The sequence below is a fragment of the Sciurus vulgaris genome, assembly GCF_902686455.1.
Source record: "Sciurus vulgaris genome assembly, chromosome: 7".
Taxonomy (NCBI): Eukaryota; Metazoa; Chordata; class Mammalia; order Rodentia; family Sciuridae; genus Sciurus; species Sciurus vulgaris.
The window spans coordinates 80,267,674-80,295,483 of NC_136467.1; the positions used below are offsets into that span (position 1 = coordinate 80,267,674).

Below are 27,810 nucleotides of genomic sequence, written 5' to 3' on the forward strand. Positions count from 1 at the left end.
CAACAAAATGAGAAATAATTGCTAATCATTCACTACCATCTGCCCAATTAGATAATATTGATAAACACACCCCAGGAAATTCATAGAACAGGAAACCCAGTGGGTCTGCTTAGTAAAACTACAGAATAAAAACTATGAAGGCCAACGTAGGATTTTTTGGGGAACCCTTCTATTAAGTACACTCATATTAAGTTTTCTGGCAGACTATCAATGATCAGGTGGTCTAAGGATCACTTTGGTAACTAGTGACTGTCTTGTTGCTAATGAAAATGTCTCTTCATCATTGTTAGGTTGTTCTTCATCTTTTTTACAGTTTAGTGAAATTCCATTAAATGCCACTAGTATTTATTGAGCACCTATTATGTATGTATTTAGAATTGTGTTAGAACTGAGAAAGCTAGGATTCTGAGACACTTAACAAGTAGGTAGAAGATCTGGCATATTATAACCAAATAGTTAAGGGCAAAAGGACATGAATGGTTTTCTAAATCAATGAGGCACATATTATGCATGTTTTAAGGATTACAAGAGGAGTGAGAAAGCCGTGAAATTCAGAATCCTGGAGAAGGTTTCATGTATTATGAAGTAAATTTTGAAATCCATGTATCACCAAATACAATTCAAATCCACTTATATTTTCTACAAATGTCTACTGTGTAGACCCAAGCTGATATTAACACATCTCCTTGGTATGAGTTTTTATCCAACCACTGTATATGCTGACCAAAGATGAACCCTTAGTGAATGCAAAAGTTGATTGCTTTTTGCTCTTTTTTTTTCACTGTTATAATAACTTTATCTTGCATTTTACAGAAGCCTATGAACGATTTTAAAAAAGCTCCTCCTTACCCCATCATGTTTTTCTGACAGTTGTTAAAGTAGGCAATGAGAATGTCAACAGCTTGAGCATCGGCATCCTGCAAGGATTTCAGATACCAACCACTCACCAAAGAACTTGGCAGCTTTTCTATCTTGTTTTTAATACAATGGTATATCCACTCTGATGGTAAACCTGTCCAGCCAAATCTCCACAACACACTTTGCAAAATCAGTGGTGATTAGCAAATTAGTTAGCTTTGGCATGGAGCTGTGCTCGCTTGCCAGTGACAGCCTGGAAGCCGGTTTTGATACAGGCAACAGAGCATCGAGAATGACAAGTTTCACACTGTAAGAAATAGAGTCGGGTGTCCTTCTGCAAGACTGTGTCCAGTGATCGGCATGTGTGGCAAGTGACATATTCCTTGATATATCTTCTCAAGACATTTTCTATTTGTTTCTGTTGGAATCTTCCTTTGATTACAAGTTGCTTATTACCATCTATAGAACCACTTGTACCCAATTCTGCCAATAAAAATGCAAGGAGATGTTTGGGCTGACGATGTAATAGTTTACAGACATCTGTAAAGTTGACAAAAGAAGTTTTCTTGGTTCCTACTCGGACAACCTGTGGAGGTCTCATAACAAATTTTCTTTTCCCTCCAGCAACCATATCTAGATTCTTTTCCCTCATGATGTTGAACACTTGATTCAGTAGCTCCTCATAGGTGTAGTCTCCTTCTGAGCCTGCCCAAGCAGGACCTGTCTGGTTAGTGAATGAGATTCCATCATCTTTTTTGCTATCTTCATCTTCTAAAGCTTCATCTTTCTCTAGTATTTCATCCTCATCTGGGAACTTGACATTCTTCTTTTTCTTCTTTTTATTGCCAAGCATAATATCAAGATCATCCTCTGGCTCAGCTGGCTCTTTCAACCTTAAGATCCTTTATACCTTCTTCAGCTTCATCAATATCAATATCATTTTTGTTTTTTTCTTCTTTTTCTTTTGATTAAAGAAGTTCAAGTCATCTAGATTATCAGAAGCATCTTTTTTCCTACGTCTTCTTCATCAGCTTCCACATCTTTATCCTCAGTTGGTTCCGGTTCCACTTCTTCTGTTTCAGAGGGCTGAGTTTCTTCTGTCTGGGCATCCCCTTCCTCATCTAACATAAAGGGCTTCTTCTTCTTCTTTTTCTTCTTGCTCATTGTAGGATCAAAAATCATCTCGTCCCCAGAAATGGCTGCGGTTCGAGTGAGCTCGGCACGAACGAGAAGTCAGACGGGTCAACCCCTGGCTTCGGCTGCAGGTAATGTATAGACTGACTTATTTGGAGAGGTAATGTTCAATAATATTTTTGGATAAATGAATAAACACACCAAAACTTCCTTAAGCATTAATCCTTCTAGAAAGATTGGGATATGCTGCTGTTGTAACTGAAGATTTCATAGTGAATAATCTCAGGGGATTTTAGCTTGTTCAATACATGAGACAGATAACTTCCTAGGAGACTTAGGGAGTCTCACTGTGTCTGTGAGAAGGCACTGCTGTAGCCCCTCAGAGATACAATCAGAAGTAGACGTCATAAAAAATATGAATGAAATAACACAATTGATGAGAAATAATATTTTACAGTTATAAGTTAGAACAAACTTAACCTCTGATAGTTCTAGGCTATCTCAACTCTCAGTGTGGGTGGAGACCACTTTATATGACCCTAAAGTTTTTTCTACTCAATTTCTATTAAGATCTAAGTCATAATAATGTGGCTTTTCTAGCCAATTAGATCTCATGTTTCTTTGGATATCAGGGAGTTTTGTGTCCAATTCAAGCCCACTTTCTTCCTTAAGGAGGGACAATGTCATTTATTAGAATAAAAATAACAATTAAAACAAAATAGGATGAAAACATATCTAAATAAGTGCAGTTTGTTAAAATTCACCTAAAACATACAGGTCAAGGGGATGTAAGACTAATCAAAGAGGATGACTGTAGGAGAAACCTTTAGGTCTGGCAGCTGGGAGATCACTAGAGAGGAGACAGCAGGAGAAACTTCATGCTCTGAAGAGAAGGAGCCCCCTGTTACCTTCCCTTCTTCCCTCTCTCACTTAGAGCCACCAGAAACTACCAAGATGCTCAGAATAAAAGGTTTCAAATTTGCAAAACTCTCTCCAAATGCAAAAAAACAAAAACAAAACAAAACAACAACAACAACAACAAGCAATTAGAAATCTGCACACAGGTTTCTAAACCCTTATTTTGGATTAGCTTCTGCATATTAGAGAAAACATTTGACCCTTGGCTTTTGGAGACTGACTTATTTCACTTAGCATGATAGTCTCCATTTTCCTTCATTTACCAGCAAATGCTATAAAGTCATTCTTCTTTATGGCTGAATAATTCTCCATGGTGTATATGTACCACATTTTCTTTATCCATTTATCTGTTGAAGGGCATCTAGTTTGCTTCCACAGTTTAGTTATTGTGACTTGAGCTGCCATAAACATTGAAGTGGCTGTGTCACTGTAGTATGCTGATTTTAAGTCCTTTGGGTATAAACTGAGGAGTGGGATAACTGGGTCATATGGTATAGTTTTTTTGAGGAATTTTCATACTGTTTTCCAGAGTGGTTGCACTAATTTGTAGTCCTGCCAGAAATGTATGAATGTACCCCTTTCCCCACATCCTCACCAACATTTATTGTTATTCTTGTATTCTTGATAATTGCCATTCTGACTGGAGTGAGGTGAAATCTCAGTGTAGTTTTGATTTCATTTATCTAAATGCTAGAGATGTTGAATATTTTTTTCATGTATTTGTTGAGTTTTCATATTTCTTCTTTTGAGAAGTGTCTTTTTAGTTCCTTTGCCCTTTTATTGATTGGGTTTTACGTTTTTTTGGTGTTAAGTTCTTTGTACATCTTGGATATTAATGCCCTGTCCAATGAATGGGTGGCAAAATTTTTCTCCTATTCTATTGGCTCTCTCTTCATGCTCTTGATTGTTTCCTTTGCTGTGAAGAAATGTGTAATTTGATGACATCTCATTTATTGATTTTTGATTTTACTTCTTTTGATTTAGGAGTCTTGTTAAGAAAGTCAGTTCCTGAACTGACATGTTGGAGTGTTGGAGCCACATTTTCTTCTAGCACTTGCAGGGTTTCTGGTATAATGCCAGGTCTTTGATTCACTTTGAGTTGATTTTTGTGTAGGGTGAGAGATAGGGGTTAAATTTCAATTTATTACATATGGATTTCCAGTTTTTCCAGCACTATTTGTTGAAAAGGCTGTTTTCCAACATATATTTTTGGCATCTTTGTCTTGTATGAGATAACTGTGTTTATGTGGATTTGTCTCTGTGTCTTCTATTCTATTCCATTGGTCTTCATGTCTCTTTTGGTGCCAATACCATGCTATTTTTGTTACTATAGATCTGTAGTGTAATTTGACATCTGATATTGTGATGCCTCTTTCTTCATTTTTCTTGCCAAGGATTGCTTTGCTCTTCTGAGTCATTTTTTCAAATGAATTTTATAACTGATTTTTCTAGTTCTGTGAAGAATGTCATTGGAATTTTGATGGGAATTGTCTTGAATCTGCATAGCATTTTTTGTAGTGTGGCCATTTTGATAATATTAATTCTGCTTATCCAAGAACATGCAAATTTTTTCTATCTTCTAAGGTCTTCTTCATTTTCTTTTTTTAGTGTTCTATATTGTAGAGGTCATTTGCCTCTTTTGTTTGATTCTCAAATAATTTATTTTTTTAAGGCTATTGTGAATGGGATAGTTTTCCAAATTTCTCTTTCAGCTGGTTGATCTCTGGAGTATAGGAATGAGATTGATTTATGAGTGTTGATCTTGTATCCTGCCAATTTGCTGAATTCATTTATGAGCTGCAGAAGTCTTCTGGTAGAGTTTTTTGAGTCTTCTAAGTATAGGATTGTGTCATTGGCAAACAGATAATTTGAGTTCTTCTTTTTCTATTTGTAGCCCTTTAATTTCCTCCTGTTCTCTAATTGCTCTGGCTGGAGTTTCAGGGACTATGTTGAATAAGTGGTGAAAGTGGGTATCCTTGTCTTTTTACTGTTTTTAGAGAAAACGCTTTCAGTTTTTCTCCATTCAGAATAATGTTGGCCTTCGGTTTGTTTTATATAATCTTTATAATGTTGAGGTAAGTTCCTTCTATTTCAAGTTTTTCTAGTGTTTTCAAGATGAATGGGTGCTATATTTTGTCAAATACTTTTTCTGCAACTATTGAGATGATCATGTGATCTTGTCTTTAAGTCTATGTGGTGAATTACATTTATTGATTTCCAAATGTTGAACCAAACTTGCATACCCGGGATGAATCCCACTTGATCATAGTACACTATCTTTTTAATTTGTTTTTGTACATGGTTTGCCAATATTTTATTAAGAATTTTATTGATAATTCATCAAGGTCTGAAGTTTTCTTTCTTTGATGTATCTTTGTCTGGTTTTGGTATCAGGGCGATACTGTTTTCATAGAATGAGTTTGGCAGTGTTTCTTCTCTCCTATTTTATGGATAAAATTTGAGGGGAATTGGTATTGGTTCTTCTTTAAAGGTCTGGTAGAACTTGACTGAGAATTCATCTAGTCCTGGGCTTTTCTTTGTTGGAAGGCTTTTAATAGCTGCTTCAATTTTTTTTTTTTTACTTGAAATTGATCTGTTTAAGTATTCTATATCTTCCTGGTTCAATATGGGTAGGTCATAGGTCTCTAGAAATTTGTCAATATCTTCAAGATCTCTTAAATTTTCAAGATAGTTTCATATGATCTTCTGAATTTCAGTAGTGTCTGTGGTGACAGTTCCTTTTTCATCTTGGATTTTGATAATTTGAGTTTTTTCCCCTTTTTCTGTTGGTTAGTTTAGTTAAAGATTTATCAATTGTGTTTATCCTTTCAAACAACCAACTCCTTGTTTCATTGATTTTTTATATTTTTAAAAATCTCAATTTTGTTAATTTTGGCTCTAATTTTAATAATTTCCTGTCTTCTCCTGAGTTTGGTGTTGGTTTGTTCTTTTTTTCCTAGGGCCTTTAGATGTAATGTTAGGTTATTTATTTGATATCTTTCTGTTCTTTTAATGTATGAGCTCAATGCTATAAACTTTCCTCTTAGAACTGCCTTCATACTGCCCCTGAGATTTTTCACTATTCTTATCTACATCTAAGAATTTAAAAAATTTCTCCCATGATTTCTTCTTCTATGCAATCATCATTCGTAAGTATAATATTTAATCTCCAGGTGTTAGAGTGGTTTCTGTTTTTTACCCTATTATTGATTTTTAATTTTATTCTATTATGTTCTGATAGAATGTAAGGTTTTATCTATTTTTTTTTTTTGTATTTTCTAAGAGTTGCTTATGGCCTAGGCTATTGTCTATTTTAGAAAATGTTTCATGTGCTGCTGTGAATAAAGCAAATACAGTTTTTGATGGATGAAATAGTCTATAGATGTTTATTAGGTCCATATTATTAATTGTGTATTTTAGTTCTGTAGAATTTTTACTTAGTTTTTGTTTGGATGAAGTCACCAGTGATGAGAGAAGAGTGGTAAAGTCAGCCAATACTATTGTATTGTGACCTATTTGATTCTTAATATTGAGAAGAGTTTGTTTGATGTACACAGATGCTCCATTATTTCAGGCATAGATATGTATGGTCATTATGTCATGTTGATGATTTCCTTTAAGCAGTATGATGAAATGACCTTCTTTATCCCTTCTGATTAATCTTGGCTTAAAGTTCACTTTATCTGATATGAGAATAGAAACCTCTGCTTGTTCATGAGACCCATGTGAATGTTATGTTTTTTCCCATCCTTTCACCTTCAGTCTGTGGATGTCTTTGCCTGTGAGGTGAGTCTCTTGCAGACAGCATATTGTTGGGTCTGGTTTTTTAATCCAATCTGCCAATCTGTGTCTTCAATTGAAGAGTTTAGACCATTTACATTCAATGTTATTTTCGAGAGATGATTTTTGTTTTATTTCCCACTATTTTGACTTATTTTTAATGTTTAAATTGAAATTGATTATCCTTGGTTGGCATCTGTTTTCTTTCAGAGCATGATATATATTATTCCAAGTCTTCCTGGCTTTTAGGGTCTGGGTTGATAAATCAGTTGAAATCTGGATTGGTTTACCTCTAAATGTGACCAGTTGTTTCTCTCTTGTAGCTTTTAAAATTCTATCCTTATTCTGTAGGGTAAGCATTTTTGTAATAATGTGCCTTGGAGTGGATCTGTTGTGATTTTGTGTATTTGAAGTCTTATATGCCTTCTGTACTAGTGTTATGGTTTGGGTATTAGGTGTCCCCCAAAAGCTCATGTGTGAGACAGTGCAAGAACATTCAGAGGTGAAATGATTGGGTTTTGAGAGCTTCAACTCAAAAAGTGAATTAATCCCCTCATTGGAATTAACTGAGTGGTAACTAATGGCAGGTAGGATGTGGCTGGTGGAGGTTAGAATGCAGGGAGTGCCTTTGGGGTATATATTCTGTATGTAGCAAGTGGAGTCTCTCTCTGTTTTCTGATCATCATGTGAACTGTTTCACTTCACCACACTCTTCTGCCATGATGTTCTGCCTCACCTCAAGCCCCAAGGAATGGAGCTAGCTGTCTATGGATGAACCCATTGGTTCCCCTTGTTCCTGTTGAGGGGGAGAGAGAGGGGCCTTCACTGATTATTGGCTAGTTAGTGGTATTTCTATAAGTGTTTTATGGCCAAATTCTTAAGAGGCCCCACTGCAGTGGACTTCCCTCTGAATTTGCAGCTGGGTGTGGGAAGACAGAGTGCTGATTTAGGTGTGTGACTGGTTAGCCACAGGCTTTACAGGATAATTTTAGATCTCTGGCTCAGTTTTCTTTTCACAACTTGATTTTAAGGTGTTTGGGCTGTTTTAGGGACCCTTCTGTTACCTTCACGCCTGAAATATTGTCTATGTCTCCAACTGTTCTTAAGTGGGTGAGCTTAAGAGAATTTCTGATCACCCCCTTTTTCAACCCTAGGGTCAGGTTTTGGGGTGAGGGAATTCTGAGTTTGTTTTCTACTGTGGTAACCTATTTTCCAGTGTGTTCAGGTCTCAGACTTTTTAATATTGAGTCTTAAGGCATTTACTTTGTCACCCACCTCTCAATTCTGCTTTTTCTTCACTGCCTCATATCTGTGTTGTGAGATCAGGACTCACTCTCTAATTTACTTATGCCATCTTCCTCTTCTCTTTGATCACATTTAAAAAATGCATTTGTCATATTGTATGTGTGTTTGTAAAAAACACACAAAAAATAGTAACTCAAATCCTATTTTAAGAGTGATAAGATACAAAGGAAAAACATTTTCATATTGTGTACTCTGTTCAGTCACTGTGTTTAGTACTCCAGATATAAGTCAAAATTTAATCAACAAATTATAAGTTAGGAATCAATGCCTAATGAAAATTGATAAAATTTCTCTACCACCATGTGTATCAATTCGAATAGACCATGTGGCCGATAGATGCTACCATAAACTCCTTTTTTTACAGGATTCTTGGGTTAAACACTAATCAGTGCCTAAGAAAGCTTATAGTAAGAAAAGAGGGTCTCTGAAAGAATGTGGTAAAGAAGAAACTGGAGAGGGGAAGGTTGTCACTTTCCTTATTGCCAAACTTTAGGAGAGGATCTAAACAGAATGGCCCTGTGGTAAAGGAATATAATCATAAAAGTTCTGAATAAATCCACTAGCACAATGGACTTGCAACCTATCCTATATATTTCCCCTGCTTGAGGTGCAGTGCAGTACTCTGTTGTATCCTGGCCCACTGCCACTGAGGAGAGAGTAAAAACAGTGTCCAAAACAATCCCTTGAATCCTCCAAGTTTTTTCTTTGGGCTGAACAAACAGTATATGTGGGGTGCTTGCAGTCCTGGGTTGAACAACAACCTTGAAGTAGAAAGGACTAACGAGGGTATTTAATACAGCTTTCTTTTTTTTTTTTAATTTATTTTTATTGTAAACAAATGGGATACATGTTGTTTCTGTTTGTACATGGAGTAACAGCATACCATTTGCATATTCATAAATTTACATAATGATGTTTGATTCATTCCATTATTTTTTTCCTTCCTCCCACCCCTCCCACCTCTCTTTTCCCTCTATACAGTCCCTCCTTCCTCCATTCTTGTCCCACTCACACCCCCCATCAAGTGTCATCATCCGCTTATCAGTGAGATCATTCCTCTTTTGGATTTTTGAGATTGGCTTATCTCACTTAACATGATATTCTCCAATTTCATCCATTTGCCTGCAAATGCCATAATTTTATTATTCTTTATAGCTGAGTAATATTCCATTATATATATATATATATATATATATATATATATATATATATCACAGTTTCTTTATCCATTCATCAATTGAAGGGCATCTTGGTTGGTTCCATAGTCTGGCTATTGTGAATTGAGCCGCTATGAACATTGATGTGGCTGTATCTCTGTAGTGTGCTGATTTTAAATCCTTTGGGTATAGGCCGAGGAGTGGGATAAGCTGGGTCAAATGGTAGGTTCATTCCAAGTTTTCTAAGGAATCTCCACACTGCTTTCCAGAGTGGCTGCACTAATTTGCAGTCCCACCAGCAATGTATGAGTGTACCTTTTTCCCCACATCCTCTCCAACACCTCTTGTTGCTTGTGTTCTTGATAATTGCCATTCTAATTGGGGTGAGATGGAATCTTAGTGTAGTTTTGATTTGCATTTCTCTTATTACTAAAGATGTTGAACATTTTTTCATATATCTGTTGATTGCTTGTACATCTTCTTCTGTGAAGTGTCTGTTCATTTCCTTAGCCCATTTGTTGATTGGGTTATTTGCATTCTTGGTGTAGAGTTTTTTGAGTTCTTTATATATTCTGGAAATTAGTGCTCTATCTGAAGTATGAGAGGCAAAGATATTCTCCCACTCTGTAGGCTCTCTCTTCGCATTGCTGATAGTTTCTGTTGCTGAGAGAAAGCTATTTAGTTTGAATCTATCCCAGTTATTGATTCTTGCTTTTATTTCTTATGCTATGGGAGTCCTGTTGAGGAAGTCTGATCCTAAGCCAACAAGGTGAAGATTTGGACTTACTTTTTCTTCTATAAGATGCAGGGTCTCTGGTCTGATTTCAAGGTCCTTGATCCATTGTGAGTTGAGTTTTGTGCAGGGTGAGAGATAGGGGTTTAATTTCATTCTGTTGCATATGGATTTCCAGTTTTCCCAGCACCATTTGTTGAAGAGGCTATCTTTTCTCCATTGCATATTTTTGGCACCTTTGTCTAGTATTAGAAAATTGTATTTATTTGGGTTTGTGTCCATGTCCTCTATTCTGTACCATTGATCTACCTGTCTGTTTTGGTGCCAATACCATGCTGTTTTTGTTACTATTGCTTTGTAGTATAGTTGAAGTTCTGGTATTGCGATACCCCCTGTTTCACTCTTCCTGCTAAGGATAGCTTTAGCTATTCTGGGTTTCTTATTCTTCCAGATGAATTTCATGATTGCTTGCTCTATTTCTGTGAGGTACGTCATTGGGATTTTAATTGGAATAGCATTGAATCTGTATAGCACTTTTGGTAGTATGGCCATTTTGACAATATTAATTCTGCCTATCCAAGAACATGGGAGATCTTTCCATCTTCTAAGGTCTTCCTTAATTTATTTCTTTGGTGTCTTGTAGTTTTCATTGTAGAGATCTTTTACCTCTTTGGTTAGATTGATACCCAAGTATTTTATTTTTTTTTGAGGCTATTGCAAATGGAGTTGTTTTCCTCATTTCCCTTTCAGCTGTTTCATTGCTTGTGTATAAAAATGCTGTAGATTTATGCGTGTTGATTTTATAGCCTGCTATTTTGCTGAATTCATTGATGAGGTCTACAAGTTTTCTGGAGGAGGTTTTTGGATCCTCTAAATATAGAATCATGTCATCCACAAATAGTGACAGTTTAAGTTCCTCTTTTCCTATTCGTATCCCTTTAATTTCTTTAGTCTGCCTAATTGCTCTGGCTAGAGTTTCGAGGACAATGTTGAATAGAAGTGGTGAAAGAGGACATCCCTGTCTTGTTCCCATTTTTAAAGGGACAGTTTTTCTCCATTCAGAATGATGTTGACCATGGGCTTAGCATAAATAGCCTTTACAATGTTGAGGTGTGTTCCTACTATCCCTATTTTTTCTAGTGTTTTCAGCATGAAGGGGTGTTGTATATTGTCAAATGCTTGTTCTGCATCAATTGAAATAACCATATGATTCTTATCCTTAAGTCTATTGACATGATGGATTACATTGATTGATTTACAGATGTTAAACCATCCTTGCATTCCAGGAATGAACCCCACTTGATTGTGGTGCACAATTTTCTTAATATGTTTTTGGGTACGGTTTGCCAATATTTTGTTAAGGATCTTAGCATCTATATTCATCAAGGATATTGATCTAAAATTTTCTTTCCTTGATGTGTCTTTTCCTGGTTTGGGTATGAGGGTGATATAGCTTCATAGAATGAGTTTGGTAGGGTACCTTCCTTTTCTATTTCCTGGAATACTTTGAGAAGTATTGGAATGAGTTTTTCTTTGAAGGTCTTGTAGAACTCGGCTGAGAATCTGTCTGGTCCTGGGCTTTTCTTGGATGGTAGATTTTTAATGGCTTCTTCTATTTCATTGCTTGATATTGATCTGTTTAAATCATGTATGTCCTCTTGGTTCAGTTTGGAAGGAGCACATGTCTCTAGAAATTTGTCAATGTCTTCGGTACTTTCTATTTTGTTGGAGTACAGATTTTCAAAGTAGCTTCTCATTATGTTCTGTATCTCAGTGGTGTGTGTTGTGATATTTCCTTTTGCATCATGTATTTTATTAATTTGAGTCTTCTTTCTCCTCTTTTTTTAGTGTGGCTAAGGGTTTATCTATTTTGTTTACTTTCTCAAAGAACCAACTTTTTGTTATGTCAATTTTTTGAATAGTTTCTTTTGTTTCAATTTCATTGATTTCAGCTCTGATTTCAATTATTTCCTGTCTTCTACTACTTTTGCTGTTATTCTGTTCTTCTTTTCCTAGGGCTTTGAGCTGTAATGTTAGGTCATTTAATTGTTGACTTTTCATTCTTTTCTGGAATGCGCTCCATGCAATGAATTTTCCTTTAGTACCACTTTCATAGTGTCCCAGAGATTTTGATATGTTGTATCATCATTCTCATTGACCTCTAAAAATTTTTTAATCTCCTCCCTGATGTTTTTTGTTATCCATGTTTCATACAATAGCATATTATTTAGTCTCCAAGTGTTGGAGTAATTTCCTTTTTCTACTCTTAGTCCATTATGATCTGATAGAACACAAGGCAGTATCTCTATTTTTTTGCATTTCCTAAGGGCTGCTTTGTGGCATAACATATGGTCTATTTTCGAGAAAGTTCCATGTGCTGCTGAGAAGAAAGTGTATCCGCTCGTTGATGGATGGAATATTCTATATATGTCTATTAATTCTAGGTTATTGATTGTGTTATTGAGTTCTATGGTTTCTTTGGTTGGATTTTGTTTGGAAGATCTATCTAGTGGTGAGAGCAGTGCATTAAAGTCGCCCAGAATTATTGTGTTGTGGTCTATGTGATTCTTGAAATTGAGAAGAATTTGTTTGATGTACAGGGATGCACCATTTTTTGGGGCATAAATATTTACTATCGTTATGTCTTCCTGATTTATGGTCTCTTAAGCAGTATGAAATGTCCTTCTTTATCCCTTCTGACTAACTTTTTCTTGAAGTCCACTTTATCTGATATAAGAATGGAAACCCCCGCTTTTTTACTGAGTCCATGTGCGTGGTAGGTTTTTTCCCATCCTTTCACCTTTAGTCTGTGGATGAATTTTTCTATGAGATGAGTCTCTTGCAGGCAGCATATTGTTGGGTCTTTCTTTTTAATCCATTCTGCCAGTCTGTGTCTTTTGATTGATGAGTTTAGGCCATTAACGTTCAGGGTTATTATTGAGAAATGATTTGTGTTCCCATTCATTTGGCTTATTTTTGTTTTTTAAATTGGCTTGGTTTCTCCTTTGAGTGGTTTTTCTCTAAGGTAGTTCCTCCCTTTGCTGACCTACATTGTTGTTTTTCATTTCCTCCTCATGGAATATTTTGTTGAGAACATTCTGTAGTGCAGGCTTTCTATTTGTAAATTCTTTTAACTTTTGTTTATCATGGAAGGATTTTATTTCATCTTCAAATCTGAAGGTTAGTTTTGCTGGGTATAGGATTCTTGGTTGGCAACCATGTTCTTTCAGAGCTTGAAATATGTTGTTCCAGGCCCTTCTAGCTTTTAGAGTCTGGGTTGAGAAGTCTGCTGCTATCCGTATTGGTCTCCCCCTATATGTAATCTGATGCTTTTCTCTCGCGGCCTTCAAAATTCTATCTTTATTTTGAATCTTAGGCATTTTCATTATAATGTGCCTTCGTGTGGATCTGTTGTGATTCTGTGCATTTGGTATTCTTTAAGCCTCTTGTATTTGATTTTCCATTTCATTCTTCAGGTTTGGGAAATTTTCTGATATTATTTCATTGAATAGGTTGTTCATTCCTCTGGTTTGTATCTCTGTGCCTTCCTCAATCCCAATAATTCTTAAATTTGGTCTTTTCATGATGTCCCATAGTTCTTGGAGATTCTGTTCATGTTTTCTTACCATCTTCTCTGTTTGGGCGACTTTGTTTTCAAGATTAAATATTTTGTCTTCATTGTCTGAGGTTCTGTCTTCCAAGTCGTCTAGTCTGTTGGTGATGCTTTCCATTGAGTTTTTTATTTGGTTTATTGTCTCCTTCATTTCAAGGATTTCCGTTAGGTTTTTTTTGAGAATCTCTATCTCTTTGTTGAAATGATCTTTTGCTTCCTGCAGGTGCTCTTTCAGCTTATTGGTATTATCATTCATTGCCTGCATTTGCTCTCTTATCTCATCCTTTGCTTCGTGAATCATCTTAATCATGTATAATCTGAAGTCCTTTTCTGACATTTCTTCTAACATACTGTCATTGGATTCTATTACTATAGAATCTAGATTTGTTTGGATCATTTTCTTCCCTTGTTTTTTCATGTTGTTCATTTATCTTCCCCTCTACCGCTGCAGATCTGGGGTATTGCAGATTTCCCCCTATAGGCTTATAGTGGCCCTATAGGTTTGCAAAACCCTTTCTTTAAGGGGAGATCAATATTAGCAGTGCCCAAATCAGACACTATGCAATCCTAGACCAAATAGCCCCTATGGGGACAATAACATCATGTAAATAAGGGAGAAAGCGACTCTGAGGGAACAGGTAAACAGAAGGAAAAGAAAGCAAGAAACGTAAAGAAATAAAAACTTAAATTTTTTTTTAAAAAAGGAGAAAAAAAGAAAATCTACTGTATAATAGTCATATACTAATGAAACCTCCCAGTGTTCAGTAGCCTGATGTATGAGAGGTACCTGACAATGAGCTTCAAGCCTCCAGCAGGCATATCGGATGGGATTTGCCCCACCCGAAGATCGGAGCTACGGCTTCCAGGATTATCCAAGATGGTTGCTCTGGCTTCCAAATGTGTTGGCAAATGGGGAGCTGCAGCTCACGGGTGGACGTGGTCAGCTGGAGGTCCTGGAGACAGGATGCAGTTGTTCCAGCAGTGGTCCTGGAGGTCGGGTGTGTTTGGTGTGGTTGTGGGATCCAGGAGGCCGGGTGCAATCAGTTGGTCTGGGTTCCCGGTGATAGGGCACAGTCATTTGGTCTGGGGGTCTTGGTGGCAGGGAGCAGTCAGTTGATGTGAGGGCCCCAGAGGCAGGGAGTGATCGGTTGGGCTGAGGGATCCTGGAAGACGGGACTCAGTCAGTCCGGTCAGGTGTCCTACAGGGCATGGCTGTTGTCTCAAAATGGCGGCAGCCACGTGTAATCAAGCCTTCAGGTACTGTAACAGTGAACTTCCAGGCAGCAGCAGGCAGCTGGTTCTCCACTGGCGGTCTGCGGTCAATCTGCTGAAGCGAGAAACAGATATCCTCTGCTTGAATCCATCGTTGCGGAGCAAAAAGGAATGCAGCCTCCCTCTAGACCGCCATCTTGGATCCTTCTTCTAATACAGCTTTCTTTTCCCAATTTTTTTTTTCCTGTAGAACACTACTGCAGAAGGAAGTACTAGTTTTAGGAAAAGGAATATGTAAATTACTTCTGTGTTCAAATGACGATGGCACAAAATCCAAGTTGGGTAAAATTGTTGGTGCCAAACTGTGCTAGTTTTTATTGTCTTCTTCATTGTTACACACTTCCAAGGGGAAAAAGTGCCAGTTTTACTTAGTAGGGTGCTCAATGGTATAATAAAAGTCTTTAAATATTATTAAACCTTGATTATTGAGCCACATCTTTTTAATATTGTATGTGACTAAATGGGAAGTACATATAAAATACTTCTGTATGTATAGTGATTACCTTGAAGAAAAACATTTGTGGAGCTGTTTGGGTTCTAACAGAGCTACACACGTTTTTCCTGAAACTTATTTTCAGTTGAAAGAGTGACTAACAAAAGTGAATATTTGGCTGCTATTTAAAAAATGAATGCAGATTGGTCTTGTCACTGCAAGGAAAACAACTGATGGCATTTGTTTCAATATCAGTTTAAATTTTGGTATCTGCTACTTTGAGCTTGAAAGCTTTCCAATACTTTAAGACTATTCTGATGAGATTGGTGGAAATGTTAGAAATGTGGGATTTTTTTTATATTGTATAATGAAATTCACCAATATTTGGAAGATCTTCATAGCTTGGAAAGTCAGTATTGTTCTAAATGTCACAAATATATGAATAGGCAAAAGATCCCCTTAAAGAACAAAATAGATCAGTGGATTTTAATGCAGCCGAGGATGAAGTTCATTGACATGGGTTTTGATTCCATATTGCTGCTAACCTTTCAGAAAGGAATACCTGTTGAATGTTGGTGTAATATCAAACAAGGATTTCACAGTTTTCTGAAAAGAATGTTACAATACACTTCCTTTTGCAGATCAGAGATCTGAGATGCCAGGTTTTCTTTACATGTGCAGTTAATATAGTATATCACATTGGATTGAATGAAACAGATATGGGAGTCTAGTTGTCTGCCATAAGACAGACTCAAAAGAGATTTGGAAAAAAACACTTTAAAATGCTACCCTTGTTACTAAATTTTTAAAAATTTTGGAATATATAGTGACTTTTCCTAGAATAGGTTTTTTAAGGATAACATACAATGGGTTTATTATTGTTATTTTAAAATAAATGAATAAAAAACTTTTAAATTTTCTGTTTTAATTTCCAAAAATTAACATTTAGCAGAAATGACCCAAATGAACAAAAGCAAAATGAATCCTCAAGCATTTTTAAGGATGGAAATGGGCTCCATGACAAAAAATTTGACAGCTGCAGTACTAGCAGCCTCCCATGTCACATTTGAATTCTTTCATTTATACAGTTTACTTGCTCGTCTGGAGATTAAAATAGTAACCATATATTTCTACTTTAATGTGAAAAAATCAGACATAAAAAAAGCTTTCATCATGTTAAAACTGTCAAAATCATGTCAGTTCTGGTTTTCAGAGGTATAAACATTTATGAAGAATTGAAATTCTGAATGTGATTCTTGTTTTATTTTACCAAAATATATTTGTTTTGTGTAGCAAATAAGAATTCCCTGAAAAGCTTAATGATATTAATATTAAAACAATATTGTTTTACAGATAAATGCTGAGACTCTTGAGAAGTATTGGAACAAACAGAAATCCAATAGTAAGGAATGCATAATGCATTGTGCTTTCCCAAGGGCCTCTTATTCATGGTATTATGACATTTGAGAAATGGCTGTGGGAAAAGTGTGCCAGATGAGTTTCCCTGTTGTTTACAGCTTGTCACAGGCTGGTTGGTGCAATACAAAAAAAAAGTTGAATATATCTTTTTGGCTCCAGACTCTCTCTACTCATAAAGGAAGCTGCTCTCTCCCCCTTTCAACCACGATTGGCTGAGATCACAACAGATCAACAATGTTGTAGTTGCATGACAAGTTTATAGAAACAAAGCTAGGAAGACAGGGTCCCACTCACTGATTTCCCTCTGTAAGATGACCCATTAGCCAAAGCTGAAGAAGCATTGCTAATGTTTTCTACAGGTGCTACTTTCCTTATATGCAAATTGCTCCTTTGGTTCTTCTGTTTAAATAAATGCCACAGTTACAGATTGCTGTCTACCAAACTTCGCTGCTCCAGGTACTGTTCACTGATTAGAAACCCTGGCATCCCTTGATTTTTATTTTTAATGTAAATTCTCAGACCCCATTTCAGATCTCTGAATCAGAATCTGCATTTTTACAAAATCCCCAGGTTTTATATATGCTTACTCATATTATAAAAACACTGATATAGATTGGAGGGTTTCAATTATGGGTACACTTTGGAATACCTGGTTCTTTCAAACAATCCAGACACCTGGGTTACATTGTATAACATTTAAAGCAGAATCTCTGAGGCAAAGACCCTTGCTGAAGAAGAACAACATTCTTCAAGTTCTGCCAGTGTCCCCTTTTCTACTGCATCTACTTTTCATAGAAGTGCCTTTGGGTTTATTATGGAAGACTAAAGGAAAACAATTCCCCTCACAGGGAACTTATCAATGGTCCCAGGTATGTTGGATTATGTTGCAAGTAGTTCAAGCAGTACATCTTTGGGCACCATTTTAACTGTCCCCTGTACAGCCCAACAGGCAGTCCTAACTTTCCTCCAACTATGAACCTCTCCAGGCACCTCATTGAAAGTTGGGTTGGAAAAACTGTTTGCCATTCATTGTCAGATTGGCAGGAAGGTGTTAAATTTTTTGTTGAATCAGAGCTTACCACATAAGGCTATACCTAATTCCATGCCGTAGACCTTTCCTTAAACCTGGAACTAAACACCTTATTTGGCATCATATTAATCTGTATGAATTTGTGAGGGTGGCCTTAAAATTGTACCACAGACTGAGTGACTTAAATAACAGACATTTTCTTATAGTCCTCATAACGATATGAGTTGTACTGGGTTAGGACCCATTTTTTCGGGGGGGCGGTACTAGGGATTGAACTCAACTCAGGGGTACTTAACCATGAACCACATCCCCAGCTCTTTTTTTTTTTTTTTTGTATTTTATTTAGAGACTTGGTTGCTTAGGGCCTTGCTAAGTTGAACTTGTGATCCTCCTGCCTCAGCCTCCTGAGCTGCTGGGACCCATTTTAAAGACCTTATTTAACCTAAATTACCTCTTTAAATTCCCAGTCTTCAAATACAGCCACATTTTGAGGTACTGAGGTCTAGGATTTAAGTATCTCTCTAATTAGTGTTATAGGCTGAATTAAAGGAGAGAAGATTACAGGAAAAAGAAACTGATTGTTGTTTTCCAACAATAGTTTGTTATATGAATAATAACAAATGTATTAATATGAATCATGGTGCACTTTTGAAAAGTCAATACTAAAAAGTTAAAATACTTTTAACTATGGAGAACCATAGGCAAAATAACTTGTACCTTTTATGGGTATTGGTTTGGTTAAATGAGATAACGAGTATGAGTATTGTGCATCACATATGGTCTGAGCTTAGTAAATGTTAACTATTATTATCATGAATGAAATCAGTGCAGGTAACCTTGGCAACATTAGTCAATAACTTCAAGAATTGGAGATGAGGGAGTTGCCATCTCCTCTTCTTAACCTTATATATTTTACCTGAAAACAGAAAATGTTTTATAAAGATATAGAAAAGCTATATGTACTCAATTTTATGTCAAAATCAGTATTTATCAATTGACTTTTAAAATACAACCTTTGAAATAATTTGACTCAATAGAAATTGTAGAAATAATATAGATTTTCTGTGTTCTCTCAATTAGCTTTCCCCAATTTTCTTCCATTGACTTTAAAAAAAATTTTTTTAGTTGTCAATGGAATTTTATTTTATTTATTTATATGTGGTGCTGATAATTAAACCCAAGGCCTCATGTATGCTAGGCAAGTGCTCTACCACTGAGCCACAACTTCAGCCCTCCACTGACTTTTAAGATATTTTCCTCCAATTACCATAATATTAAAAAATAAAAAGGAGAAAAAATGAAGATTGACAATTCTGGCCTTTTTTAAAAAAATAAATAACAAAAAATTCATAAAATTACACTTAGAATACAAAAATCTAGTCAAAGATAATGACAAATTTCATGGTAGTTATAAGCTTGGGCTTTGGAGTATGAAAGATTTGACTGTGTTGATCATAAAGTTTTGGGTGCGAATGACAATGCCAACTTGAGCCACTGGATCAAGAGACCAGATAATGTTATTGCCAAACTTTCTTTCAACTTTTCTCTTTTCTTGTTTGGCTTCTCTTGCAGTATGTCTTTTCAATCTCACAGCTCTATTATGTGTTGTGCATATGATGAATGAGGCCAGAGAAGAGAGAAGGTGTCTTGGTACAGAGGATTCTGACTATTCTAGTTTGGCTTATGTACCATGGTATGCAGAATTCTAGGATAGGTCTGAAAATCCTCCAGCCCCTGGTGTACACAAACTGTTTCCCCAATTATTTTATCAAGCATGGATCTAGATGTTGCTGAAGAGGATTGTGCAGATTTAATTAAAGTTCTGAATCAGTTGATCTTTAGAAAAATTGTCTGGATGGGCCTGAACCTATCACATAACCCCTTTAAATCTGAATCTAGAAGTCAGAGGTAGGGATGTTAGAGATTTGAAGTATGAGAGGAATGCAAGACATTATTGCAGGATTGAAGATGAAGGGGACCTTGTGGCAGAGAATGTAGGCAGGGAATCTGTAATCAACCCCTGACTGATAGCAAGGAAAAGGGGACATCAGTCCCACAACAGCAAGGAATTGAATATTGCTGAGGATGAACTTGGTAGTATACTTCACCCCTAGAACTTCCAGGTGAGAACTCAGCTTGTCCAGGTCTTGGCTATAGCCTTCTGAGCAGAGAATGTAGCAATGCAGCATCTGGACTTCTGACCAACATAATTGTGAGCTGATAAATGGTTATTTTTTTTTAAGTTCTACATTTGTGGTAGTAGAAGAAATAGAAAGCTAATACAATGCCCATTGCTGAACCCATCATCATGGCAGGGGGATTGGATTCTCTTACAGGTCAGCCTGGGTAACATGTGTCTCCTGTGCTTGGATAGGCTGGGTCTGGGCATCCTAAGTGTGATGGTTTGGATCTGGATTGTACCCCAAAGCTCATATGTTGAAGACTTGGTCCCCAGTGCAGAAATGTCCAGAGGTGAGGGTTTGGGGAAGTAACTGGATCATGAAGGCTGTAACCTCATCTGTGAATTAATCCATTTGATGGATTAATAATCTGAAAGGACTATTGGGAAGAGATAGAAAATCTAGGCAGTTGAGTCACAGTTGAAAAAAGTAAGTCACTGAGGGCATGTCCTTGGGGACTATATCTTGTCCCAGACCTGTTTTTCATTCTCTCTTTCTCTGCTTCCTGGCTGCCATGAACTGAGCAACTTTCCTCTGCCACACTCCTCTGTCATGTTCTACTTCACCACAGGCCCAAAGCAATGGAGCCAGGTGGCCATGGACTGAAATTATGAACCAAAATAAAGTTTTCCTCTTTTTTTGTTGTTTATGTCATATATTTTGGTCATAGCAACAAAACAAAACAAAACAAAACAAACAACTAATTCATTAGGGAAGAAAGAAGGTGGTCAAACAAAAAGAAATTCTGGGTAAATTGCTTAACTTGTGCTTCTGTTTCCTTACCTATACAATGGGACATTAAACAGTACCTAACTTTTATGGCTATTGATTTGATTAAATGAGATAATGTATGTTGCATGCTTAATATCATGCATGGCATATAGTCTGAGCTCAGTAAATGTTAACTATTATTACTCTGAATGAAATCAGTGCAGGAAAACTTGGCAACATTAGTCAATAACTTAAAGAGTTGAAGAGGAGAGAGTTACCGTCTCCTCTACGTGTCTAAGCTTTAACTTGCAAAAATGATACCTCCTATTTTTTTTTTTTGGCACTCAGTCAAAGGGTTCATTTTTTTATCTATTATTTTGGCTTGCAACTGGGAGTGAAGAATGAAGAACAAACTATGGAGGCTTGTAAGATAAGCAAATGAGAAAATCAAACATAAAAAGAGCTACATCAGGAGACCACACACACAGGAATTCAGAGTTATGGTTTCTTATCAATCAATATTTCCTTTTGGATTCAGAGTTTCTGTGAGTCCCATAATCACTCTTGTAGCACACATGGGCTAAAAGAAGGAGAATGTTGGGTGGACATTCTCTGTAGGAGAGTATGTTTTTAATTTAAAACATCAGCATATCCGTGTTCTGTATGAAAGTCCATTGTAAAGAGTCCTGGTTACTACTAATTGGTTTAAACCTCAGATCTCTGTAGGAATTCATAAATTCATAGATGTTAACTGCTCATTGATGCACTAAAGCTTCCTAAGTGACTCACAAAAGTTTAGAGTAATTGTGAAATATTTTTGGAAGTCACGGATTAGTGAAGTTGTTGGAGAGGTACTGTGGGGCTTGAGCTAATGTTGGACTAAAAAGGCTCTCCTGGAAGAGAGGACATTTTGGAGGTTTGTGAGTCGTAGGGTTGAGTATTCAGCTGAGAAATACATATAATGCAGCAGAAGAGTGGATTCAGATTATTTTGGAACTGAAGTTTATAAAAATTTGAAGACCCTCTTTAAGGTCAGAGTGAAGATAAGCTTCAACAAAATATAGTTTTAATAATTGTACTTCTCTAAATTTTACAAAACCCTATAGGGACAATGTAAGATTATGCAAAAGATCCTCTTACAGATCTGAAAGGGGTCCATACATATATAGGGCCATGGAATTTAAACTTCATTGGATTAGGGGTAAACTTGCTTCTACCTAAGAATGAGACTAAATAACCAAAATTTTCTCTAGACAACAGAATCTGGAATCAAGGCTCAGTAGCTTGTTTTCATTCATAACTTTGAGTGCCAAATGTTAGCATCTTGATTTGTTCTAGAAAATATATCCCTCCTTCCCTGTCAATGTTGTTGCAGCAATGAAAACAAATGTACTGATATACCATATTACTCTATTTTTCATTCTTAATTAAATTTTGAGTGACCTCAAATTCAGTGGAGTGGAGGCTCAAATTTAAAGTCATCTTTTCATGTCTCTGTACATCCATCGATATAACAATGGAAGAGAAAAAGCCTTTGATATGAAAACCTATAACTAATAGGCAAAATTTATTTAATAAAAATTGTGTATAGTTACAAAGACTAAAGTGATATCAGGTGCCAGCTTAGTAAAAAGAAATGATAAAAGCAAAGCTTTAAAGTAAGTGTTTCTAGGGTTAATATAATACAGATTTAATGAAATACAGGTCAAAAGGTGTCTTAGTCAGAAAAAACCTGAAACATAGTGACCCAAATAGAGAATCCTGGCTTATTTGGATCAAATATTAATTCTGAAGACATCTATAGAATTGTTATGCTTTGCTTTCATAGGGCAGTATGCCAAGTGCTACTTTTGGCTTCTGAACAAATATGGTTGCTCTTTTTTTTTGCTTCAGAATTGCTTATTAAATCAGGATTGAGACTCACTGATATTCAATTCTGAATAACTTCCTGGTATGAATTGAGAAAAAGATTCTAAAACCTTGGCACTTGTTAAGAATGGAATGACCATATTTCACACTAAGAAGGAGAAATAAATTTCTTCTGGATTCCCGTGACATGATATAATGCATTTTTCTTAAAAAAAAAAAAAAATCAAAATGACTTGGGCTTCCCCTTCTGCCAGAGCTGGAGGACCTTTTATTTATTTTATTTTTATTTTTTAAAATTTATTTTTATTGTAAACAAATGGGATACATGTTGTTTCTGTTTGTACATGGAGTAACAGCATACCATTTGCATATTCATAAATTTACATAGAGTAATGATGTTTGATTCATTCCATTATTTTTTTCCTTCCTCCCACCCCTCCCACCTCTCTTTTCCCTCTATACAGTCCCTCCTTCCTCCATTCTTGTCCCACTCCCAACCCCCATTAAGTGTCATCATCCACTTATCAGTGAGATCATTCCTCTTTTGAATTTTTGAGATTGGCTTATCTCACTTAACATGATATTCTCCAATTTCATCCATTTGCCTGCAAATGCCATAATTTTATTATTCTTTATAGCTGAGTAATATTCCATTGTATATATATACCACAGTTTCTTTATCCATTCATCAATTGAAGGGCATCTAGGTTAGTTCCATAGTCTGGCTATTGTGAATTGAGCAGCTATGAACATTGATGTGGCTGTATCTCTGTAGTATGCTGATTTTAAATCCTTTGGGTATAGACCGAGGAGTGGGATAGCTGGGTCAAATGGTAGGTCCATTCCAAGTTTTCTAAGGAATCTCCACACTGCTTTCCAGAGTGGCTGCACTAATTTGCAGTCCCACCAGCAATGTATGAGTGTACCTTTTCCCCCAGATCCTCGCCAACACCTCTTGTTGCTTGTGTTCTTGATAATCGCCATTCTAATTGGGGCGAGATGGAATCTTAGTGTAGTTTTGATTTGCATTTCTCTTATTACTAAAGATGTTGAACATTTTTTCATATATCTGTTGATTGCTTGTACATCTTCTTCTGTGAAGTGTCTGTTCATTTCCTTAGCTCATTTGTTGATTGGGTTATTTGTATTCTTGGTGTAGAGTTTTTTGAGTTCTTCATATATTCTGGAAATTAGTGCTCTATCTGAAGTATGAGAGGCAAAGATATTCTCCCACTCTGTAGGCTCTTTCTTCGCATTGCTGATAGTTTTCCTTGTTGAGAGAAAGCTGTTTAGTTTGAATCTATCCCAGTTATTGATTCTTGCTTTTATTTCTTATGCTATGGGAGTCCTGTTGAGGAAGTCTGATCCTAAGCCAACAAGGTGAAGATGTGGACCTACTTTTTCTTCTATAAGATGCAGGGGTCTCTGGTCTGATTTCAAGGTCCTTGATCCATTGTGAGTTGAGTTTTGTACAGGGTGAGAGATAGGGGTTTAGTTTCATTCTGTTGCATATGGATTTCCAGTTTTCCCAGCACCATTAGTTGAAGAGGCTATCTTTTCTCCATTGCATATTTTTTGGCACCTTTGTCTAGTATTAGAAAATTGTATTTATTTGGGTTTGTGTCCATGTCCTCTATTCTGTACCATTGATCTACCTGTCTATTTTGGTGCCAATACCATGCTGTTTTTGTTACTATTGCTTTGTAGTATAGTTGAAGTTCTGGTATTGCGATACCCCCTGTTTCACTCTTCCTGCTAAGGATAGCTTTAGCTATTCTGGGTTTCTTATTCTTCCAGATGAATTTCATAATTGCTTGCTCTATTTCTGTGAGGTACATCATTGGGATTTTAATTGGAATAGCATTGAATCTGTATAGCACTTTTGGTAGTATGGCCATTTTGACAATATTAATTCTGCCTATCCAAGAACATGGGAGATCTTTCCATCTTCTAAGGTCTTCCTTAATTTATTTCTTCAGTGTTTTGTAGTTTTCATTGTAGAGATCTTTTACCTCTTTGGTTAGATTGATACCCAAGTATTTTATTTTTTTTTGAGGCTATTGCAAATGGAGTTGTTTTCCTCATTTCCCTTTCAGCTGTTTCATTGCTTGTGTATAAAAATGCTGTAGATTTATGCGTGTTGATTTTATAGCCTGCTATTTTGCTGAATTCATCGATGAGGTCTACAAGTTTTCTGGAGGAGGTTTTTGGATTCTCTAAATATAGAATCATGTCATCCACAAATAGTGACAGTTTAAGTTCCTCTTTTCCTATTCGTATCCCTTTAATTTCTTTAGTCTGCCTAATTGCTCTGGCTAGAGTTTCGAGGACAATGTTGAATAGAAGTGGTGAAAGAGGACATCCCTGTCTTGTTCCCGTTTTAAAAGGGACTGGTTTCAGTTTTTTTCCATTCAGAATGATGTTGGCCATGGGCTTAGCATAAATAGCCTTTACAATGTTGAGGTATGTTCCTACTATCCCTATTTTTTCTAGTGTTTTCAGCATGAAGGGGTGTTGTATATTGTCAAATGCTTGTTCTGCATCAATTGAAATAACCATATGATTCTTATCCTTAAGTCTGTTGACATGATGGATTACGTTGATTGATTTACAAATGTTAAACCATCCTTGCATTCCAGGAATGAACCCCACTTGATTGTGGTGCACAATTTTCTTAATATGTTTTTGGATACGGTTTGCCAATATTTTGTTAAGGATCTTAGCATCTATATTCATCAAGGATATTGGTCTAAACTTTTCTTTCCTTGATGTGTCTTTTCCTGGTTTGGGTATGAGGGTGATATACCTTCATAGAATGAGTTCGGTAGGGTACCCTCCTTTTCTATTTCCTGGAATACTTTGAGAAGTATTGGAATGAGTTTTCCTTTGAAGGTCTTGTAGAACTCGGCTGAGAATCCGTCTGGTCCTGGGCTTTTCTTGGGTGGTAGATTTTTAATGGCTTCTTCTATTTCATTGCTTGATATTGATCTGTTTAAATCGTGTATGTCCTCCTGGTTCAGTTTGGGAGGAGCATATGTCTCTAGAAATTTGTCAATGTCTTCGGTACTTTCTATTTTGTTGGAATACAGATTTTCAAAGTAGCTTCTCATTATGTTCTGTATCTCAGTGGTGTCTGTTGTGATATTTCCTTTTGTATCATGTATTTTATTAATTTGAGTCTTCTCTCTCCTTCTCTTTGTTAGTGTAGCTAAGGGTTTATCTATTTTGTTTACTTTCTCAAAGAACCAACTTTTTGTTATGTCAATTTTTTGAATAGTTTCTTTTGTTTCAATTTCATTGATTTCACCTCTGATTTTAAGTATTTCCTGTCTTCTACTACTTTTGCTGTTATTCTGTTCTTCTTTTTCTAGGGCTTTGAGCTGTAATGTTAGGTCATTTAATTGCTGACTTTTCATTCTTTTCTGGAATGCGCTCCATGCAATGAATTTTCCTTTAGTACCGCTTTCATAGTGTCCCAGAGATTTTAATATGTTGTATCATTATTCGACCTTTTATATTAAGGTGTGCTCCCCCCAAATGCTCTCAGATTAGAATTTGAGTGTCTGTGGGGTTAAACATTCAGGGCACTGGTAAGGGAGTGAGAGACAGGAAAACCACCATGTGGTGTGCTAGTGGGCAGGTTACTTGCTCTGGGAGAAGGTGTAAAGCACACCTCAGAATTGTCCCACTCGAGAGTGAGAAACTGGTTAATAATGTAACTTCCTTGTGTCATTGGCTGAAAGCTGGTCTGGGGGCATTAGCTCCCTATGAACTCCCTCCTATGGGTGCATAAACCCAGTGTGTGACCACGGACAGAGACAGGAGTGGTGCACAGGTGCTTGCTGTAGGAAGTCATAGGCATGGATGGGAACCCTGACTGGTGAAAGGTTAAGGCAGGGCATCAACAGCTTCTGCCATATTAGGCAAATCACAATTTCAGGACTGGAAGGAAACTTTGAGTACACCCTACAGAATGTGCTTTCTTTAAGTTCAACATGAGGATAGTAGAATAGATAAATTCTGGTCATTTTCACCTCCAAATTTTTGATTCTTTTATTGCTGTATGTCTGCCATCCATGCATGGCACTGCACAGGGGAAGATCTCTGTACAAAGTATGTTCTGAATTTACTTGGTAGAGGTGTTTTTTGCTAGAAGTATCAAGAAACTGACAAATACTTTGGAAATTCACAAATTCAAATATTTTCATTTTATACCAGTGTTAGCATGGGGACTTTTTTGTGTTAAAATGCTTGATGTGAAATAAGTGTGTCTGAATCAAAATGACTGCTCTTTTGAGACATTGGAGAAGGAAATCTATACTGAATAAAAACAAGTGGGGAACTTAGTATTCAACTTGAACCTGGTTTTAAAAGCAGTCTCAACTCAGGCAATTACTGAAGTTAAACAAAGTTAAAGGTTAGATATTTTAAAATAGTAAGAGAATGATTTTCTGTATTTATCTCAGAGCTCTTCTTTCTTAAAAAAGAACCAGGGAATCAGCTGGACCTTGTCCCTCTGTAGCTGTGTTTGAACTTTAAACTTGCAAGGCTAGTTTTTTTTGTCATGTCTGCCATTGATTGATTGATGGGAATTGGCGGAATTATGGGTGCCCAGTTTTGAGCAGCACTGGTCAGAGATGCTGCAAAATTCCCCCCGTGACTCACTTCAGAGGTCCCTTTCCAGAGCCACCAAATAGCAAAATAGAGTCACCAAATAGCAAAGCAGGTGGCGAAGGCACTCCAGAGGAGCGATAATGGCATTTACCTGTCCTGTGAAAGGAAGAAAACTGGAGTGAGGTCTGAAGACAGATCCTCCTGGTCTGTAAATATCCTAGAACATGGCATGAAAAATATATGTGACTTCTGTGAGGCTTGAGCACTCAGGGAACAGAACTATTCTGGGTTCATTAGGTTGAGATTGGGGTTTGTAATGAGACAAGGAAATAATAGGAATTGCTGTAGTTGTGTGTTATGTAGTAATAATAAGCTGTATTTGGTATTCACCTGGACTTGTAAAACTAAAATAAAGGCACCTGGTTACAAACTTGCTGTGTGGCAGGATGATACTCCTGAACAATGCTGATATGAAACCTTATCTATGATTTGAGTGGTGGCTCCTAGTATAGTTGTGTTTTGGTCTTTATCAATGAAGACCAGAGCATGACTGGGCCGAAAATCAATACTTAACCCTCTGGACTTTTGGAGCAAACTGTCAGCCGCATGGTGATCAGAGGACTCCACGTCGCTCTGTCTCTTGACTGCCCCCGCTGCTGTTCATTCCATCACTGATTGTTGATTGACCGTTGTCACCAAGGCCAGATGACTGACCACCTTTCCCATGGCGATGACTGCTACCCAGCCTCCGGCTTATCGAACACCCAAGAACATCCAAAGACAT

At 36.7% G+C, this 27,810-nt stretch overlaps 1 pseudogene across 1 annotated transcript; it reads right to left on the bottom strand.

Moving 5' to 3' along the window:
* Positions 1 to 826: 826 nt before the first annotated feature.
* Positions 827 to 27,810, bottom strand: LOC306666923 (eukaryotic translation initiation factor 2 subunit 2-like; annotated as a pseudogene). The gene is made up of 3 exons: positions 27,654 to 27,810; positions 27,178 to 27,182; positions 827 to 2,073 (listed from the first exon to the last, which is right to left on the bottom strand). The product of its transcript is annotated as a eukaryotic translation initiation factor 2 subunit 2-like (transcript).